The 21,911-nt window shown below is 40.3% G+C and overlaps 1 pseudogene; it reads left to right on the top strand.

Moving 5' to 3' along the window:
- The first annotated feature begins 20,471 nt into the window (after positions 1-20,471).
- Positions 20,472-21,018, top strand: LOC147303238 (immunoglobulin kappa variable 6D-21 pseudogene; annotated as a pseudogene).
- Positions 21,019-21,911: the final 893 nt, after the last annotated feature.

Here is a 21,911-nt window from a genome sequence, read left to right on the forward strand (position 1 = left end):
AAGCCCCGCTGGTTTAGAGACTAATTCATCATGAAGAAAACGAGACAGTCAGCGATCGATCGATTTATTTGCAATGGAGGCCTCGTCGGTGTCTACCACAAATTGACCCCAACGACGGCCTCCGCTTGCTATTGGGAAAACAGTTCACACAATACAATAGTACCTCCCCTCGTAAACCCTCCTTGGTTACAAAGACAAGGCACTGTATGTATGTGTGTGTGTGTGTGTGTATCAAGATATGGCCCTGTGAACGTCTCCTTAAAAGCTGGTGCCAGGAGTCCAGCGGTCCACCTAAACAAAAGGCTCTTATACTTAAACAGATACAGAGTAGGTGTCCTCCCATACTATATAAAGAAGGTACGACCTCACTCATGACCTTAGGATGTGTGTGCATGCCAGAACACTCTGGAATAGTCTTTGCAGACTACCAAGGATCAGACCTCTATCATTATACAATTGATACCTCTAAGCATATATGATTATATGATAGAGCCCTTTTTTATGGCCTCTATCAACCCTCATCGCCTCACTTCAGGCATTCTTCCTGTGGGGGGAATACTTATGACTCCTCTATTGTCCTTTTTATCTCTGCAGAAAACCTTTCTCGGAAAGGGTATTGGATCCAGTTGTTTTACTGCTGTTATGATCCCACCTGTTGAATCACTTTAGCAGTCTTGTAGAAGTGGTCATGATGCAAATGACAACAACAATGACACAAAGGAAGACCCTCTTCAGATTGTCAAAGTATGCTTAGCACAGTGACACAGCATTAGGTGATGTTCATAGGAAATTGCCGTCGGTCATTCCCCATCACCACCCTAGCTTCTGGTTTCTGTGCTGCTCACAGAATCACGATGCCATCATTGAACTCCCTCTGTGCTGTCGATTGGAGCTTGGCACGCTCCCCTCACCCTCAGATGCCCGTCTGTAGTATTTTTTCTCTCTTACTTTCTTTGCTAAATGTACCTGTATATTGTTTATATGATCTAAATATATTAACAATGAACAATTTCTTTTTGTTCTCAGATCAAATAAAACAATTCCATCTCAAATACTTTTTTTCCACATAATGAAAGTATTTGTGTAGAAATTAAAACTCTTTGCAAGTAAATTATTGTTTTATCATATATCCTGCGTAATTTAAAATACGAAAATATTAAAACCATACTAAATATAGAAGAATGCATTAAAACTATCACAGTAAAGCTCCTGTTAAGTAAAGGTGGTATGAATAATTTGTTTTACAGAGACGAGTAAAACTTTGATTTTCAAGTCCTTTCACTCTAATTACCACTGGAGCAAAGCTAAGTTAGAAAAATTAAATGTAATGCAGGGCTGTAGAGTGCAACCAATTTGGTCGCAAGTGCGATTAAAAATAATCTCAGGTCGCAGCGGTACGACCAACTATTCGAGTAAAAAATAAATAAAAAAAATACTCTCTGCAACTCTGAAACTCTCCCTGTGGTCAACAACCGACACACATTATGCTCCTATCGTGGTCTAAACCAATCAGAGATAATCAAGGGTGGGACCTCTCTGATTGGTCGTAGTTCAGATATTCATGTAGTCCGTCTGTACGTTTGAAAGTACAGGCAGATAGAGAGAGGTGAGTAGCTTGAATAAAGCGACATTGATTCATTAAATCCTTTTTTTTTTTTTTTTTTTTTTTTTTTTCTAAATGACATCAGAAACAGCAGTATGCGACATTACGTGATGGCAGAGCTTCAGTTCATCCTTTGTCATTTTTTTTTTTTTTTTTTTTAATAAATACGACAGGGGGAATGAATGAGAGAAAGAGGGGGAGAGAAAGAAAGAAAACCAAAGGGGAGAAGAGACGGTGAGAAGGGGGGGGAAGAGAGAGAGAGAAAAAAAAAAAAAGAACTCCTGGGTCACCTGTATGGAGAAAAAAAAAACAAACAAACAAAAAAAACAAACAGAGGAGACAGCAAACAACAAAGAGCAACATAATAATAGAGAAAACAAAGCACCATCACAATAAACTAGCTAGTCATAGATATCAATATTTACTAAATAATAAACGATATTGTGCAGCACGCAAGATAGACAGCGCACAGTGTGCTTTGAGGCAGCAGCCAAGAAAGAAATACCCATGTGTGCATTCATTAAATCCTAAATCGAGTTTTAAACATAAATATATTCTCCCAGAAACGCCGGAATCTCAGGTTAAAGATCACAAAAGTATTTTATCAACCACCAAACAGTAAATGAGAGCAGGTAAACGGATTCCACACAAAGACACACAGTGTAAACACACAGAGGGACCCGACGCATCAGAATCAGCTTTCTCTGCTTTCTCACACGACGGCACGTAGACGGACACGCCATCGGGCTGAAAGCCGACAGCTCACTGATTCTGATGCGTCGGGTCCGCGCTGTTTACGTCGTTTTTGCGCTGATTCTGAGCTGCAGGTTTTGTCTCTCTCCAAGCAAAATTGACTGAACCAGCAGCAAAAGAAGCAACAAACTATGCTTCACATCTGATAAACATCGTCATGAATTCCCTCTTACTTTACTGTTTTGTTTCCACCAAGATAAAAATCGCACTTCATGCACAGCTCTCTCTCTCTCTGTACTTCAAGAACAGTTTCCCGTCTCAAATCTCTGTTTTCTGCATTATTCCTTCGCTTATTACCCACCAGTCTACCGTTGTTTGCAGCTCTGTCAGCCTCTGTGTTTTTTTCTTTTTTTCTTTTACTTCAATGACCTCGGACAAGAAAGCCTATTTTCTGCTGTTCAACACTGAAGAAATGTAAACTTTTTTAAAATTATGCAAAATTGCAGAATATTTTTAAGATTGTCTGCTATAAAAAGCCAGGCCAGGAATATCTCCTTCATGTTTTCTGTTTTTTATTCTCAGTTACTTTGACACATGGACATTGTTAGGATTGATATTTTTTATATTGTCATTTGTGCTAAAATATATAGATATATAACCATTGCCTTTATGTGTCCTAATATGGCTATCATTATGAAGAAAAAGCCAGACAGTCAAAGAGGCTTTCTTTTGTTTACATTTACATCATGTACACTTATATAAGTTGGTTGGAGTTTTGAGCCATGGGTGGACATGACTCAAAAATGGGGGAGAAGATCATAAACAACTTGATCCAATTTCCTTTAAAAAACTTTTTCTGCAGTGACAACAGGAAAGGAGAGGAGTTGTAAATGCAGATGATTCACCAGGTGACTCGATCACCCCACAGGATGTGTACAGTGAGAAGATGTGGGGGTTTGAAAGGGGTCATAAAGAGGAGTGTTGACCAGGCTACAGCTTTGAAGATAGCTGGAAGCCACATGGACAAACCAAAAACCAACGGATGTGTTTGAATGCCTATGTCTGCATACATTTGGATTGTAGTGCATATTCTTTTGAGAACGTTGATTCTTGTTTTTGACTGTTGACATTCATTTGTTTCCTTGCAGGATGTAGTTTACTGTGTGTGAGATGAATGAGAAGTAGGATAATTGCTAAGCACGTTTCGTACATGTATGAACTGTGAACTTTTGCAGCAGTAGGAAGTGAATGATGTGAGGAGCTGTGTGTGAATGAAGCCTATACTGAACTGTCAAACACAAGGGTGCATAAGTGGAAATTTATGTACAAAGTTGACAAAAAGGGGGGACTGTTGGAGTCAAATTGTTAAATGTTGTCATTGTGTTACTTAAATGTGTAAGACTTAGTTCAAGCAGCATGGTCAAAGACATTCCTTTGTCTCTGACCACCTCTCCAGCCTGTTTGTTGGTGGGGGAGGCTGTAGTGTTTCATTATAGGGACATCCTATGTGAGGGTTCTGTTTTCTTGGTTAGTAAGCTTCCTGCTTTTATGACCCTTTTGATAAGCAGGAGGTCACACAAACGCACCACCAAACAAACATACACACTCACATACACACAAACACAGTGCTTGTGTTCTCAGAATAAAAAGCTGCAAGGAAGGCTGTTTACTTGATGCTGGCTAGCAGACAGGTGAGGAGCGTTTAGCTCCAAGAGCCTGGTTCCAACCAGCCTCCCTTGCTAGCAAGTAAAATTGCTGTTCATCTTGCTTCCTTGTCGTTAACGGGAATAAGTTTCTAAACCAGCGGGGCCTGTGGAAGCGCAGAGCAGCGATCGCGGCGAAGCTGCTCCTCCGGCACGGCGGCGGGATTCCTCCAGATCGCTCGCTAACACTGTGGAGCATCAGCAGTGAGTCACGGATGTTAAAAAGCGTCTGTCGCTCATACACCAACAGGGAGTGGGTTTTCCAAGCTAGCAGGGACACCACTAAGAACACAACAAACAAACATTGCAGAACCGAGAGAAAGACGGCGTGCCATAACACCCGGTGCCATCTCTGCATTCTTATGGCCAAAGAGTGCCAAAGCACTTTAAGCACAAGAACAAGATTGTTAGTTAATCATTTACAAATCAATATTGTCTGTATGGACAGCAATTTCCCCCCAAAAAAGGGCACATGTAAAACCGCGGTGTTAAGCGATGCGGTTGAAAAAGTGGCGCACCAGTGCAACCAAGGCAAAAAGTTATTCTAGAGCCCTGTAATGTTAAAGATAATTAGAACATGAAGCCACTGCTTAGCTTAACTGAAAACAATTCTGGGATTTGTTTTTTGAACTTTAGTATCACAGTTGAACAAATGAAACACCAGGAGAATAACAAAGTGAAAGATGAAACATCGACCAAATCATTTTAACAATGTTCATGTTTGAAAATATACAGCTTAATAAAAACAGGATGACTTTATTTGCACAACAATGTGAGTTGATAAGAAGGTTCGTTTTTGGTATAGAGGAGTTTATTTGTTTTGGATGTGAGCAATGCCAAAACAAGAAAACAGGTCCTTATGTTCCCCAATCTTCCCAAACAGAAAAGTAAAAGTAAACCAAAGACGAGTTTCTAAGCAATGCTCTTAACCAGGAAACAAGTGTTTCAACAAAAATGGCCTTTCACTCCTTAACTGCTGCAAGGTTTACATTTTACTGTTTGACTATTTACACTGCACAAGTTTACTCTCACAAATTAAACCCTTTTTGGGTAAAAAAAAGATGGAGGACCTGTACTAGTGTGTGTGTGTGTGTGTGTGTGTGTGTGTGTGTGTGTGTGTGTGTGTGTGTGTGTGTGTGTGTGTGTGTGTGTGTGTGTGTCCTCAGTGAACTGTATCAGTCTCTGCAGTATCTTCCAGCTGCAGCAGTCACTTCAGTTTCTGTTCAGTCTGACTGAGGGAGGTTTTTGTACGACTGTTTTTCACTGTGTGAACACCCACTGACTGTTAATAACATGACCACTCTGACAGTAATAAACTGCTGCATCTTCAGCCTGGACTCCACTGATGGTCAGAGTGAAGTCAGAGTTTGATCCACTGCCTGTAAAACGAGCTGGAATCCCTGATTGTCGAGTGCTAGCAAAGTAAATGAGCAGTTTAGGAACTCCTCCATCTTTCTGTTGGTACCAGGCTAAACGGTTGTTGCCATTAACATCCTGACTGGTCGTACACTTGATGCTCACAGTTCCTCCCACAGCAGAGCTCACTGCTCCAGGCTGAGTCACTGTGATCTGTCCTCTGGACTCTGAGGACACAGAGACAAAAACATAAAGCAGCTTCATGGTTTTGTGGGCTTCATTTCAGAGGGACAGATGTTGATAGAGGAGAGGAGTTTGATTCTCTGGACTTTACCTGTGAAGCAGCAGCAGAGGAGAGTCCAGATGAGGACGCAGATCAAAGTCATGTTTTTGATGAGGAGGATTTCTGTGGCTTCTGTTGTGATGAAGGACAGCTGTCAGTCATCCAGTGTTCAACTCTCAGGACTATAAACTCTCCCAGAGCACTGGAGCATGGTGCTGCTGATGCAAAGTGCCGCTCTATGGAAATCATCTGACTGACTCCAGCACGACTCGTTTAAAAAGAGTTTTTCACAGCATATTTGGAATGCGACTCAACTGAACACTGTAGATTCATATACAGGTAACAAATAAAGAAAAACTCGACCCCTACAATGAAGTGATGTGAAAGCTGTGTAAATTTGAGCAGATGTGTTAGAGCTCACGTTTATCCTCCAGTATCATCACCATCATTGACACCGACTGTGGGGACATAATCAAAAATCATAATTATAAAACTTTTAAATAAAAAACTGGAGAATCCGTACCAAAGAGCACTGAAGCTTTTATATTCGGTGTTAACTCAACAATGTAAACAAACACTTTTTCAGTTTTCGCTCCTTTGTTGTGACATATCTCACTTTGTCACTGCAGAATAATGTCATGGAAATATAATCAACAAAGTCTGCAGACACGATGAGCCAACACCTTTTTAATTCCCAAGCAGTTGAGGGAGAGACGACATTCAGTGGGGCACTGATGCGTGTCTCTAAAGATGAATAGCAGCCCTCTTTAAATACAGTCAAACAGAAGGCATTTCCACAGCTGTTGTTCACACCCTTGACCCCTCCAAGAGAGGGAGAGAGTTTACAACTTTATCTCCTCTTCCAGTGTCACATAGAGACTGCTCCTTGCCTCTTCCCCACATCCTCAAAGACCTGATTAACAAAAGACTTCACCACCTGTTGAATTCTCCCCCTCTGGGTGTCACCAACTTTCTCACGATACCTGACTTTGTGCAATAGAGTAAAAGCTGAATGCTTCCCCACATGTGAACCTCGAAGTGACCCAAAAGTGATATTACTAAAACATGTGACAAATTCATAAAATAAAAGATATTTCCAGCACATTCCCACTCTTTGGATTACTCTGCTAATCACATCAATTCAGATTACAATTACTTTGTTGAAATAAATGGATTACACGTCTTCTCCTGTTTCATATGTTAGGCTGTGCACTCTCTATGGTAATTCCACGCTGGTTGAAACCCAAAGAAAACATTAAGAGGCTCTAATGTCTGTGTCTCAATCTTGCGGCCCATGTCATCTCTACTTGCTGCCAGCATTATGACGTGAAGAAATATTTAAAAATTATTATTCAAAAAATGATTTAACATGAAGGCAACAGGCAGAGTGTTACAGGCATCGCCCTAAAGAATGCAGCCTGATGGGCAGTGTAGTCCGTGCTGCAGGGAGAATGGACTGCTGTACCTGTTATGTGTCTGTGAGCGCGAAGAGGGAGAAAAAGGAGAGTAGAAAAGCACGAGCTGTCATCGAGCAGAAACGGGAGCTGGAAGCATGTAAATATACTAATAACCACAGCAGCCAAACAGAGAGCCTGACGAGCCCAGCTGTAAGTAAGCTGTTAAGACTCGACTGGACACTGTGTTCGTGTTTTCCTCCGAAACAATAAGTTCTGCTGGAGCAGCCTTTCAACGCCTCTCTCTGTCTCTTACAAACTTGACCCAGACAACAAAGTAAAGCTAGTTTTCAGCTACGAGCCGACACGAACCCGACGGATTAGCCAGAGGTCCCTTTACTACGGTTCGGAGCCGCGGACCTGTTTTATATATGCGTTTGCAGATCACTGCAAAAAGTGCAGCCTTACCTAATGTCCACCTACTGTTACCCATTTATATTAAGATGTAAAAATCGAGTTGTTATTGGTACGGCAAGTAGGCTTCAGTAACAGTAATAAATCAAACAGCAATAGTACATTCATGTAGTTGTAAAAAGCATGATCATATATTAAGTAATCCAAAGTATTCAGAATACGTTACAAAATACATTTTGGGGCATGTAATCTGTAATCTGTAGTGGAATACATTTTAAAAGTAACCTTCCCAACACTGCAGACACTACATCACAAAACAGAAAGTGACCTGTTCAGGGCATGAAACCGAAGTCTTTCCAGCCTCACAGGTTGTCCTGTTATAAAAATATCAAATTAAAACAGAGATGAATGATTCTGCGCTGTGGTCATGTTTAACTTTTGCATCCTGTGGTCAGCATCATGCATCAATGTGAATCACTGCAAGTTTTTTTGTACTGAGTTTTACAAAACTCTAAAATAGGTTTTGCAAATTGTACCTTTCCTCTGATTTTTTTTAATGTCTTTCATTTTTGACGCCATGTTCAAATGTGCAGGTTCTTTTTTGGGGGAAATCTTTTCTATTCTGTCCTGTTGCTTACATGTAAGCGGTTCTTTGATTTGCTGACAGGTAGGTTTCTAAAACTTCTTTCAGGGTGAAGATTCTCTGAAACTCTGTTCATGTGTTTGAGTAGACAAGTACAACATTTCTTTTCTTCTTCTTTTTTAAGTGAACAAGAGGAAATCAGATTTTGTCTTACAAGGACGAATGTCTGAGCCTTTATCTTCAGACATTGTTTGCATGTTTTGTTGGCATTTGGCAACACTTGGGGTTATATCACAAAGTACTGCTCTGGTTTGATCATGAAACATTTTCTTGCCTCTCTCAGTCAATGAACATGTTTTTGTAAAAGATTGCAAAAAATACCCAAATTTAAAAATCCCACACATCCATCAATGTGTGGATGTGTCCTAAAACACAAGAAAGAAAACATTTTCATAAACTGACTGATTAATTGATAAACAGCATCGACTATTTGATCCACCTACTTGTTGTTTTCAGTCAGTTCATTTCCATAGAGAGGCACTTTGCATCAGCAGCACCATGCTCCAGTGCTCTGGGAGAGTTTATAGTCCTGAGAGTTGAACACTGGATGACTGACAGCTGTCCTTCATCACAACAGAAGCCACAGAAATCCTCCTCATCAAAAACATGACTTTGATCTGCGTCCTCATCTGGACTCTCCTCTGCTGCTGCTTCACAGGTAAAGTCCAGAGAATCAAACTCATCTCCTCTATCAACATCTGTCCCTCTGAAATGAAGCCCACAAAACCATGAAGCTGCTTTATGTTTTTGTCTCTGTGTCCTCAGAGTCCAGAGGACAGATCACAGTGACTCAGCCTGGAGCAGTGAGCTCTGCTGTGGGAGGATCTGTGAGCATCAAGTGTACGACCAGTCAGGATGTTTATGTTTCTAGCAACTATCACTATTTAGCCTGGTACCAACAGAAAGATGGAGGAGTTCCCAAACTGCTCATTAAGCGTGCTCATGAGAGAATATCAGGGATTCCAGCTCGTTTTACAGGCAGTGGATCAAACTCTGACTTCACTCTGACCATCAGTGGAGTCCAGGCTGAAGATGCAGCAGTTTATTACTGTCAGAGTTATCACTACATCAACAGTCAGAATGTGTTCACACAGTGAAAAACAGTCGTACAAAAACCTCCCTCAGTCAGACTGAACAGAAACTGAAGTGACTGCTGCAGCTGGAAGATACTGCAGAGACTGATACAGTTCACTGAGGACACACACACACACACACACACACACACACACACACACACACACATTTTCTTCCAATCTAAAAATAGTTTCTTTTTCTCTTTTCCCTAAAAATTAAGTAAAAATCAGTCAACATGTTCAACAAGTCGAATAGTTATAGAGAAAACTCATTGTGACCTTTGACCTCCATTCCATACTAGAACCACCATAATATCATCTATGATTTGTTAAATTTTAACAGTTATCAGTAAAATACGACCTTCATGTTAAAATATATGAAAATAAAATCAATAAATATCATACAGCTCAACATAAAAAATAAAGTTTAATTTAAATAATCTAAACATAAATTCAGGCTCAAAAACAAACACTCTGTTTACACAGTGAAAATCTGTCGTACAAAAACCTCTCAGCTGAAGAGGAACTGATCTGAAGCAACAGCTGCAGAACAAACTACAAGACTGGGATTTTTAGATTTTTAAAACATTAACATTATTTTTAGATGACTGATGTTCTCTGCAGCCCATCAGTCTGACTCATTCTTAGTTTCTACATTTATAACAATAAGTTCAGATGAAAAGACGTAGCTGGAAGGTCCACAAAGAAAAAAAATGTTGTTTTTGCTCATTAAAGATTTTTATATTAATCCAAGTTGTAAAATATAACAAGCTGTCATTAGAAATACAAATACTGTTGTCAGTGTTTCTGCACTGATGAGCAGCTCTTTTCTATTTGTAAGCTGTTAAATATTAAACTGATCCTTCTGTGGAGCTCAGCTGCAGTCCTTCATCACACAAATCCAGAAAATCATTGTAGTCACATCACAACTAGTGTCTATAATATTCTGATATTCTGCTGATTAACAAATCAAGCAGGCTGTTATAACAGTGTTTGTAGGGAATGTGTTCAGTGAAGATTTAGCCTCATTTGGATATTTCCAGCACAAACAAATCACTGTTACTGTTGTAAAAACTTAAAGTTATTTAGTCAGTTTCCAAAGTATTAATGTAGACAGAACAAAGAACTAAAATGTTTCTCTTTAAAATAATATCTTACTAATGCTTAAAAGTGTGACATTAATATAAAGTCCTACCTAAATCTGAAACCACTGAAAATAAGATGTGATCATCCTCCTGACAGACCGTGGTCTTTTTCTTGTGTTAAGAGGTTTAGTGAAGTGAGTTTCTCTCATTTTGCTGTGAACACTAGAAGAGATTAACTTCTATATAAGTTGATTAAAGCAGACCTGTAGTCTCTCATCTGCCTGCATTCCTGTGTTTGTTCTGTTAGTCTGTTCTTAACATCATGTCCACTTCAAGCTCAATTCTGTCGTCATTATTTGAGTCCAGTTGTTGTCTCGCTGCCTTCTGTGAGTTACTCAGCCTCTGTTTTGTGTGCTTTAACTCTCAGACTCCTGATCTCCACCTCATCCTGACAATTAGAGATCCTCAGCTAAGTCTCCACCTGCTTCACCTCTGCCACCACCAGCTTCTAGACTCTTCTCTGCTTTGGTGCTTCATCAGAGTTTCACTGTCAAATAGTTCATTAATCAAACATCAGTAAATCTTCACTTAAACTTGATTTAAATGATCTCTGTTTAAACATACAGATGACACCCGGCTCTTTAATTTTACTTATTAGGTTTTAGATCAGATTAAAATGTAGATCATAAAACAGCTTTGAGACTAGAAATTATGAAGAGCACACAGATAATCTATGGTTGACATGACCTCAACATCTTATAGAGAAATATTTAATATGTGGATTAAAAAATATATTTAACCATTTTCACTGCACATTACACTTGATGTGTCTGTTTACATTTTTATTTTGGTCTGTTTTACAAATATTACAAAATCTTAATTTTTTAATGTGCATTTATTAAACTCACAGAGTCAAAGAACATGTTTTCTCGGTACGTTTTTATTCTTTTAAGAGTTTGAAATATCAGCTTTACAACAGACACAAAAGGATGAAACTAGAGGAGATTGTTGCTCTGATTGTTGTCATTATGAGATGGAAACATGACTGTTTGATGCTTTTTTAAAAATCTGCAAACAAAAAGAAACAGAGAGAAAGAGGAAAAACAGCATGAAAGACTCAGTGATTGACATCAGGACTGGGGACACTGGTCTCTCCTCAGTATCTCTGAGACCAGAGACTGGGAGCCCTGGGTGGCCTCACAGGTCACAGAGCCCACCTTCCCCCACTGGTCTGCAGTGAGCGTCAGGGTGCTGCTCCAGCTGTAGAGGCCGTCATTCTGCAGCACTCCAGGAGTCCTGCTCTCCTCCCCTCTGATGCTGCTGCTGCCACTGCTGTCGCTCGTCTTCCAGGACAGACTCCAGTCTGAGGGGAAGCCCTTGTTGGCCACACACATGAGCGTGGCCTTCCCCTGCTCCAGCTCCTTGTTGGAGGGACCCAGCACCTTCAGGGCGGGGCGGGTATCACCTAGGAAACACAAATCAGCTTAGAGGACACGAACCACAATTTGAATTTCTCCGTTAAGAAGTTTCTGTCAGGTGTTTTTTCTGCTCCACCAGTCATTCACTCACACATTGTTTCACTTCCCTTTAAGAAACCTCTCATGCATATCAGCACAGAGAGAATCATCACACAGTTTGAGCTGAAATATGTTCAAACTACACTGGAAATAAAAGAAGCAGATGTGGAAACATTTACAGCAGAAGTTTGGCTTTAAAATGATTAGAAGTCTAAATCATGGACGACTGAAGACATTAGTGGACACAAGCACAGAGCAGCTACTCATTCATATAGATTTGAAATGTTATTGAACAGCTCACATGATTTCAAACTAAATCTGAAACATCTGACACGATAAAAACATCAGAAAGCAAACTTTGACTCATCCAAACAGCAGCTGATGTGGTGGAAATTTACAAACTAATCATAAGATGATGAAGTTTACTCTTGTCTACATTTTACTGTGACAGAAATGTAGATTAAACCAGAGAAACTCGCAGAGCTCATCTGAATTAGTCCAGTAAAAAGGACAAACATCAAAAACTCAATTATTTTAATAAAAAAAATACTTTTCTCTCATCTAAGCAGTCTAACAAATAATTATTAAATAAAATGATACAATATTTAATAATAAACACAGTTTAATTAACTTACTTCCAACATCCAGTCTGGTTCCTCCACCAAAAGTCCACCACAGTGATACAAACTCATTGAGGCGCCGTACAAAAACCTCTGACTGTAGAGAGACACGGCTCTCTGACTCTAACAGACTGAATTAAAACTAAAAGCTCTCTAGACTTAACCAGATGTATGTATATGTAAAATATCCTCAAGTCCACTCTGATGTTTTATATCATTTGTTAATATTCATTTTAACATTTATTCTGAAGCTAACTTTGTTTCTTCATGAAAATTGATGGAAAAAATATTTTACCGAGTTTTTTTCTGGTACACTGAACAGAAAAGTCAAGATAATTACAAGAAAGAAATCTGTTAAAGTAAAAGCGGTTTAAGTTTGACTTACTTCCAACATCCAGTCTGGTTCCTCCACCGAACGTGTACCACAGTGATACAAACTCATTGAGGCGCCGTACAAAAACCTCTGACTGTAGAGAGACACGGCTCTCTGACTCTGAAACAAACAAATTCACCAATATGAATTCTTTAAATCATAATTTCATGACAGATTATTATTATAATTATGAAATAAAAATGAATGAAACACAATAAAACAATTTTCCAAAAATGTAATTTGCATTTATTTTAGAGTTTTTATCCAGTTTTGGTCCTCAGTAACCAAAAGGTTATGGCTGTGATATATTGTGTATTTTAGAGTTTGAAAAAATCTAAAATAGTGCTGTCAGCGTTAATCTTGTTAAAATGACGTTAACGCCATAACCACATTAAGATCAAACCTGCACCATTCTTTTGGTCCACTGCAGTGTAGCAGTCAAAAGAAAAGTGAAGTGGCCACAAATGGCCAGGATAGAGCCCAGAGGGTTAATGCATAAAATGTATAAAAATATTATTGATTACAGGGTAATACATTAATGTTAATAGCAACTGTAAGCTTTTTACTTTGAAGTAAGAAGTATAAACAATGCTGTTACTGCCACGGGACCGAGTGGTCTGCACTGAACTGAACTCAGGCGCAGAAACCCAGAGCAGAGACAGCAGATGGTTTAACAATAATTTATTAGGCCTAAGCGCTCCAAATGTAGCAAGGACAAAAAAACCCCTAACCCTGCAATTCTGGCTTGGAGGCAGAATAAACAGAGAGAAAAACAGATAAACACCATATACACATTTAAGTTCAGGTTTTAGCAGAAATAACACGTTACAGTTAGCATGTAAGAGATTTGGGAGAAAATTCTTTACAAAAACATAATTTACCAGACACTTTTATTAGTGACATACGTATCTATTGACATATAACAGACAATTTAGCAAAGGCTAACTAACATCTGGGCAATAAAAAACAGAGCAGAATGTAAGTTTGTCTTTGTGACAAACGCTACAATGTTGATGCAGGTGGAATGAGAGACATAAATAAAGTGCAATATGCAGTAAAGGGAACAATGTGCACTGATGTCAGAGAGAGAAAAGTAGTGAAGTGAATTTGTTCAATAACAAGCAAAAATCTAATACGTTTGAAACTGACCACTAAAAGCTAACCAGAGGTGTCAAAAGTACACACATTGCAAGTTTAGATACCTCGGGGGTCTGACCGTTGTTGTACGCTAACAAAGTGCCAACATAATCAGTGTAAGCAAACTAGATGATTCCTAGAATTATATAATTATTAACGGCAAATTTATACATGACAGACTCTGTCCCAACCTTTACAATCCACTTGCAAGGTTTCCACAGACGATGATCTATGCAGGAACGCATTTCTGCCTACTGTAGAGATCACGTGTTTCCGGTTAGCATGGAGGTCACGTGCTTCCTGTTACTGTGGAGGTCGCAATATGGCGCTCCCCAGTGGCTGCAGCCCTTCTCTGTGCATGGGGCTGCACGCCGCTAACACGTTAACGATCTAACTGCGCTAATGCGTTGACGCCGTGCTGCCAACGCACGGGGCGATCTGCGTTAACTCGCTAAGAGAGATTTGTAGTGTTAATGCAGTTGTGGCTTCAACGTCATTTTAACAAAATTAACGCTAACAGCACTACTCTAAACATTAAAATGTACTTTCAACCTACATTCACTAAACTTCAAACTGCATCAAAAAACTATTTTGTGTGTACTCCCACACACAGGTTACAAACGATAAGGAGCAGTTATTACACACTACATCACAAAACCTGTTCAGGGCATGAAACTCAAGTCTGTCCAGTGTCACAGGTTGTCCAGTTATTCTACAAAACATATACAAATGTGAAGTTAAAACAGAGATGAATGATTCTGAGCTGTGGTCAGCATTGTACATCATTGTGAATCACTGAAAGTGTGTTTAACTGAGTGAGTTTTCTAAAAATCTAAAGTAAGTTTTACAAATTGAACCTTTCCTCTGAATATTTTTTAAATGTCCTTCACTTTTGAGGCCCTGTTTACATGTGCAGGCGTCTTTTGGAAAACAGACTTTACTATTTATTCTGTGCTGCTTACATGTTAACAGCACTTTAGTCCAAGACAATCCATTACAAAAAGCACATGGCCCAAAAATCAATGAAGTTTCAATGAAGCTCCAGAGGACGACCCGGAGGTCGGCAACACAATAGCCCACGATCAAATAGTTGTGGGGGTGGACAGCTTAACAGTTGATACCGATGTAACTCTGGGGGCAACCAGGAGGCCTGTGGTGGCGAACTGCATACAAAGCGGTGACGTCGTTGGTGACGCCATGGCAGAAAAGCCCCCAGTGGCTTGGCTACACACACTCTGCGCAGGTGCATAGCATTGGCTTGGCAGGCGTCAGGCACGCTGAATGTCACGGCAGCATGAGAGCCACGAATAGTGGAGCTGCTGGCGACGGATTCGTAACTGAGACGAAGCCGAACCAGCAAGCGCGGGGACTGCTGGTGGGGACGAAGCAGAAACGGCAGGCGTGCAGTCCACTGGCAGTGGGCAGAGTAATCCAGCAACTCCCGGGCTTGGATCGTCTCCTTGGCTCGGACCAGATAGCAGATCAGCGCCGAAGCCGACGGGATCTCCAGCAGTTCGGGATTGCCGTGAAGAATCACCTCCATGGTGTTTACTCCCACAAGCTTTGTCCACACATCCGAGGTGCCAGAGATGTATGCTCACAGGTTCCAGAGACGGTGACACCCTCCTCACGAACAGCATCCACTGGGTCCATCTTGCGTCAGATCGTTCTGTCACGGCAGGGTGTGCCTGTGCTTTTTTGATACAGGACCCAAAAGCAGATGATGACAGAGGAGTTGCAGGTTTCAGCAAAAAACGAGCCTTTATTTGGGTTGAGGGCTGAACCAAAAATGAAAACTATGAAAAAACTATGAGAACTGTGACAACGGTGACAATTGTGGTGGTATAACAGACGACCTGTCAATGACATTGTCAGGGCTCGTGGGATGAGCCGTGTGGAATTTAATGAGGACCCAAGATGCAGGCAGCTGAGATGCAGGGGAGTTTTTATAGAGAAGGTGGAGGTACAAACAGAAACGGCAGAGGAGTGGAGGAAACTAAACAAAACCTAAACTGGAAAAAACTAAGAAAACAAACCTGAAGCGCTAACGAACACGGAGAAGTGGGAGCAGGCAGGCACAGAACAAAACCCTAACAAATGGTAAACCTTAACAAAAGATGTAACAGAATAAACAAAGAACATAGAATAATATAAATACACACAAAACACAGAGTGGTCAGACTCAGGACCATGACAGACATACAGAAAACACACCGACTTAAATACATACGGCGGACGAAAGCGAAAGCATTTGCCAAGAATGTTTTCATTAATCAAGTGTATGAAAAAAATACACACAGGTCCTTTTCTGTCACCATGGGTACCTACGCCTCCTCCATTGCCCCTGTTACCTCTGGTGTCCCCCAGGGGTCTGTGCTGGGTCCCATGCTGTTCTCTTTATACTTGTTACCCTTGGGCCGAATCTTTGATAAATACAATATTTCTTTCCACTTTTATGCAGATGACATTCAAATCTATTTTGAACTAGCTGAGGATGTCATGTTGTCGTTGCAACATTTCTCCGATTGTATGAATGAAGTTAAAATCTGGCTACTGAGCAATTCCCTCATTCTAAATGATAAGAAGACTGAAATTGTAATCTTTGATACTCCCTTCTCTCGGGCTGAACTAATTGGTATTTTTGGGCCCTTTGCTGACTCCCTTTATGACACTGTGAGGAACCTGGGTGTTGTCTTGGACAGTTCCTTCAAGTTGGACAAACACGTGTTCTCTGTAGTTAAATCGAGTTTCAACCAACTGCGTCTAATCTCTAAGGTCAAGCCCTACTTACCACGTAAGGACCTGGAGAAACTTATCCATGCCTTTGTTACATCAAGATTAGATTACTGTAATTCCCTTTACACTGGTCTCCATTCTGCCCTTGTTCACAAACTACAGCTCGTTCAAAATGCGGCTGCGCATCTTTTAACTGGAACTGGCAGGTTTGAGTCTATTACTCCAGTTCTTTCCGACCTGCACTGGCTCCCTATTAAATTTTGTATTGATTTTAAAATCTTATTGCTCACTTTTAAAATCACAAATAGCACTGCACCCAGCTATCTTACGGATCTCCTCAGCTTTTATACCCCTGGGAGAGCGCTTAGATCAGCAGGCCAAATGCTCCTGGTGCGACCTAGATCTCGGCTCAAGACCAGAGGTGACCGCGCATTCGCTGCTGTCACACCCTACCTCTGGAATAACCTCCCTCTAGCTATTCGGGCGTCTGATTCAATTCAATCTTTTAAATCTCGATGAAAAACTTATTTGTTTAGCCTTGCTTTCCCCGCCTCCTAGAACCCGCATTTTTGGTGTACTGTAAGTTATCTTTTTTGCTTTATTAATATTTATAATGTTTTAACCTTCAACCTTTCGGGTTGTGCCTACTACGCCTGGTGTATTATTGGTTAGTTATGTCACCCGCCTGTTAGTATATTTTATTTGTATTTTGTGTTTTCTGTTTTGTATTTATTATTGCTCTAACTCATTCTGTGAAGCACTTTGGCATACCTGTGTTTTTTTAAATGTGCTATATAAATAAAATTGTATTGCATTGTATTGTATACAGGAGGTGATATGGGGAAGTGGGAACAAATGGGGAAACAGCTGACTGACATTAACATAATGACGGGACAGGAGAAGTGAACCTAATACAACGAACAAAGAACACAAGACTCAAAATTAAAATAAAACAAAAATAAAACAGGGAAAACGGCCAAAAAATACAATAAACAACGAAATAGCACTAAAATACACAAAACACTGGGTCTCAGACCCAGTACCATGACAGCGATACCCTAATCCCATGGGGCATGTGGTCGTCTGCGCACCCACTGAGCTTGAACTGGCACCCTGCACAGTCCAGACTGGTCAACACTTAGTATTATATTACAATGTAGGGCTCAGGTTTGCTCTTGAAATATTTTCTTGTCTTCTCCTTCAGCTGAGATGTTTTTTTAAGAGGATTGCAGAAAATCTCCTATTTAAAAACATACCTATGTATGATTGTAACCTAAGACACGAGGTTACAATCATACATTCACTCAAAAATATAATTATACAAAATCTGAAATATCTTTCTAACTAATAATAAAATCAGTTGATTCACCACCAGATCAAGATAAAAAGAATTGAATTTTTCATAGAAGGAGGAAGAAATGTTCTTTTTGAAATAATTTACAGTGAACATCAACACCATCATCAGATCGATCCCACTCCCTATTGCAGTCATTTCCATAGAGAGGCACTTTGCTTCAGCAGCACCATGCTCCAGTGCTCTGGGAGAGTTTATAGTCCTGAGAGTTGAACACTGGATGACTGACAGCTGTCCTTCATCACAACAGAAGCCACAGAAATCCTCCTCATCAAAAACATGACTTTGATCTGCGTCCTCATCTGGACTCTCCTCTGCTGCTGCTTCACAGGTAAAGTCCAGAGAATCAAACTCCTCTCCTCTATCAACATCTGTCCCTCTGAAATGAAGCCCACAAAACCATGAAGCTGCTTTATGTTTTTGTCTCTGTGTCCTCAGAGTCCAGAGGACAGATCACAGTGACTCAGCCTGGAGCAGTGAGCTCTGCTGTGGGAGGATCTGTGACCATCAAGTGTACGACCAGTCATACGGTAGATGGTGGGACAGACCTATATTGGTACCAACAGAAAGATGGAGGTGTTCCTAAACTTCTGATTTACTATGGCAATCGAGCATCAGGGATTCCAGCTCGTTTTACGGGCAGTGGATCAAACAAAGATTTCACTCTGACCATCAGTGGAGTCCAGGCTGAAGATGCAGCAGTTTATTATTGTAAGGGTGAATTCTGGCCAAACAGTCAGCTTCTGCTCACACAGTGAAAAACAGTCGTACAAAAACCTCCCTCAGTCAGACTGAACAGAAACTGAAGTGACTGCTGCAGCTGGAAGATACTGCAGAGACTGATACAGTTCACTGAAGATATAGTCAAGTGCCTTATTTGTCATTCCAACCATATGCAGTGTTACAGTACACAGTAAAATGAGACAATGTTCCTCCAAGACCATGCTGATACATATACCATATATAACAGAAAATCAAAACAGGAATACATAAACTGCAAGTGTACAAAAATTGAAAAAAACAAACAAAAACAAAACAAAGAGAGTGCAACACCAGACAGAACAGAAAGATACAGACACAAGACAGTACAATAGAAAAGTGCAACAATGACAGTGGATTGTGCAAAAAATAACTTGATGTATGGAGATGTGCATGTTTCTGTGTATGAGAATGTGCAGATACGTGTATGTCGTGTATGAAGGTGTGTGTGTGTGTCAGGCTTGGGGGAGGAAACTGCTTTGCATTCTGGCCGTGAGGGCCTGATTGCTCTGGTACCTCTTGTCAGAAGGCAGCAGGGTGAAGAGTGTATCTGCAGGGTGTGTGGGGTCCTTCGCAGCGTTTTACAGATGCAGCAGGTGCAATAGGTGTCTGTGATGGAGGGAAGAGAGGCTCCAATGATCTTCTCAGCTGGTCTCACCATAGACAGAGGTGGAAGACAAACATGACCAATACTTCTGCTAAAAGTAAATCTGTGCTCTTTGTGTCTGCAGCAGTATCTACAGAACAGTGAGGAATATTCAAAGGGAGACAGGATGGATGCATCTTCTTCCTTGAAATCTTATTTGTCATTTCGTAGCATTTCTCACCTGCTTTAAAATACAAGGCCTAAACATGGACACTAACACATCACACTGACTGAATATCAGATTGAAAAATGTTACAGAATGAGACAATTTCTTCATGGACTCATGAGCACAAATGATTTAACCATGTTTTTCATTCTTTCCTTTTTGTTATCTGACACAGGCAGATGTGGCTTTTTTGTCAGCCTACTGTAATACGTTTAGAAAGTATGGCCTCCGTTATTTGATCAGTTTGGCTTAACAACATCTTGATGAGTATTTTAATGAATCAGATGCTGGCCATTCTCCCTGGATCTCTGGTATCAACAAGGTTTTTTTGCCCAGAGATCTACTGCTCACTGCACATTTTCTCTTTTCCTGTCCGTTCTCTGTGAACAGTAGAGACTGTGGGAAAATCCAAGCAGTTTCATAAATGTTCAGAACAGCATGTCTAAAATCAACAATCATGCCATGTTCAAATTCATTTAAAGAACTTTTCTTCTCCCATCTGATCCTTGGTTTGAACAGATCATCAGCCATATTTCCCCATGGCTAAGTTTACTGAGGAGATGTCATGGACTTAGCGTATTATACATTTACATTAAGGAGCAGATGAATAGAAGTAATTCAGTGTTCAGTGAGTGTAATAATATCATTATCAATAATTGCTATGGAACACAGAAAAACACAAAACTAGATAACAGAACCACAAATCACAGTTCACTATCAGACCATTCAGTGCCCTCTACATGTAATAATGTTAATATGAAGAGTGATGCTCCGAGGAGGAAACAGCTGCAGCTGACTGACTCTGTGTGTTTGCATATGTGTCCTGCCTCTCTGCTCACAGCTGTTAAGAGGCCAGTGTTGATCAGTGGCTGTCCAGGCCTTTCAGAGTCACTCACACACCAGCAGCACAATGATGATGTCACTGACTCTACTGCTGGCCACCCTGGGGCTCCTTGTTCAGGGTGAGACTCTCTGTGAAAACTTTGCTTCAGCATGCAGCCAGGTTCACCACAATGATGTTCTGCTCTGATGGAGAAACTCTGAAACCAGCAGCACTGACCTTCTTCCATCTGTTCTCCGTGTTAAAGAAATGATCCTCTAATGTTTGGATGTTCATCATCTCGATAACTTTTCTCCACTTTTTCATGTTTTCAGGTTCATCAGGAGAACAAGTCCTGACTCAGACTCCTACAGCTCAGTCTGTTGTTCTTGGACAGGCTGTCTCTGTCAGATGTAAAGCCAGTTCAGGTGTTGGCTCAAACCTCCACTGGTACCTTCAAAAGGACGGAGAATCTCCCAAACTCTTAATTTATCTTGCTACCAGCCGTCAGTCTGGAGTTTCTGATCGTTTCAGTGGAAGTGGATCTGGGACTGACTTCACTCTGACTATCAGCAGAGTTCAGGCTGAAGATGCAGGAGTTTATTACTGTCAGCAGAGTAACACGTGGCCGTTCACACAGTGATACAACGCCGTACAAAAACCTCACACAGCTGGAGAGGAACTGAGAAAAAAGATCATCTGAACTGACAGCTGCTCAGAAACACACATTATTTTACATTGATAAAATATTTTGATAATTTTAAAAATAGTTTTTAAATTTTGTTATAATAACATTTTATAAATGTTAATCTAATGTTAATATCAAATTTGCTAATCTTGGCCCACGAGGAATCCATAACAAATAACTTGGATATGGATAAATCTGTAAGTTTTTGGAAAGGGAAACAGGAGACTGTTGAATTAAGGAGAAAGGAGAGTTGAGCTGCAAACAGAGTTGAGTTCCTTACAAAACAAATAAGCTTAAAACAAGAAGAAATCCTTTGTGTTCTACAAATTAATTTGAGAATTGTAGGAAAAGACATGGTGAATTGTTTTTTTTAATAACTTGGCCTACCCTTTTTAGTTTTGGTAATATTGGCAGTAGTGAGAAGTGCTATTGTTGGGTTTGAATATTTTTAGAATAGGCCATCCAACTCAGGTAAATGTCATGTTTTTAGTTGTTAGAATCTGATTTGCAATATTTTATTTTACTTTTTGTTGTTTTCATTTTCCGTTTTTTAGGCAGGCAAACCCCCTGATGACGTTAAGGTGGCAATTCCTCAGGGGGGGAAATTAAAAGTGCAATCAATTACATGACAAACACAGTTATCCAGAGCAGAAGACTCATCACTCTAGAGAACACGTCTACACTGCTCTAGAGTCTGAGCTGCAGAGACTGATACAGTTCACTGAGGACACACACACACACACACACACACACACACACACACACACACACACACACACACACACTATTAGATAAACATGTAGGAGTGTAACACAATCTGAACTTGCAAAGTTGAGAAAATCTAAAGT

Source organism: Aulonocara sp. 'chitande type north' Nkhata Bay, linkage group LG22 (genome assembly GCF_057382095.1).
Source record: "Aulonocara sp. 'chitande type north' Nkhata Bay isolate Kocher_YH1m ecotype deep benthic linkage group LG22, A_spYH_male_GT1.1, whole genome shotgun sequence".
Taxonomy (NCBI): Eukaryota; Metazoa; Chordata; class Actinopteri; order Cichliformes; family Cichlidae; genus Aulonocara; species Aulonocara sp. 'chitande type north' Nkhata Bay.